The following is a 768-nucleotide window of genomic DNA, read 5'->3' as shown; positions in this document are numbered from 1 at the left end:
CCATGCAAAGTGCCTTTCTGGATGAAGTCGGGGAAAGTCCATGCAAAGTGCCTTTCTGGATGAAGTCGGGGAAAGTCCATGCAAAGTGCCTTTCTCAAAGACACAGGGACGGGTACGAACCCATAACCTTTCGGTTACGAGCCGGACAACCTAACCACTAGACCACCAACGCCGAAGGACGTTTAGTCTATTGAACAAAAATGAACAAAAACAATACAATACAATACAATACAATACAATACAAAACAAAAACAGAACAAAAAACAAACAAACAAACAAAAAACAAAACAAAAACAAAACAAACCTCCATTCCTGTCACAATGTCGCTATGTAGGCCAATGTCTGAAATAAAGGTCACGAAGTATATTTTTAGCTACACTTGGGTCTAACTTGTGCTTACTTCTTCGATATGTTTTTTGACCCGGTTAGCCACGGTTAAACTCAAACCCGAGGTCTAGTTCTTGTATGCTGTTTAATCTATGCATAGTCGTGTTTCTTGCTGGTTTTTTTTTTTAAAGCTTTACAAAGCACCCAAGAATACTGAATTTTAAGACGTGTCGTGTGTCCCAGATCTATAGAAGTGGATTTTTGGGCGGTGCATCCATTTTTGTCCCGTGTCTTCGATTCACTACCCGTTTTCGTTCCACTTTCAGCCATCGCTATTTTACCTGTTTTCGTACCGAGATTTCGATATAATGTATCTGATTACCCTTCGATACAAAAAAAAAATCGACCTCACCCACTCCCCCACCCTTATCTCTCTCTCTC

Source organism: Aplysia californica, unplaced genomic scaffold, assembly GCF_000002075.1.
Source record: "Aplysia californica isolate F4 #8 unplaced genomic scaffold, AplCal3.0 scaffold01224, whole genome shotgun sequence".
NCBI lineage: Eukaryota > Metazoa > Mollusca > Gastropoda > Aplysiida > Aplysiidae > Aplysia > Aplysia californica.
Note: the sequence above shows the minus strand (reverse complement) of the source record.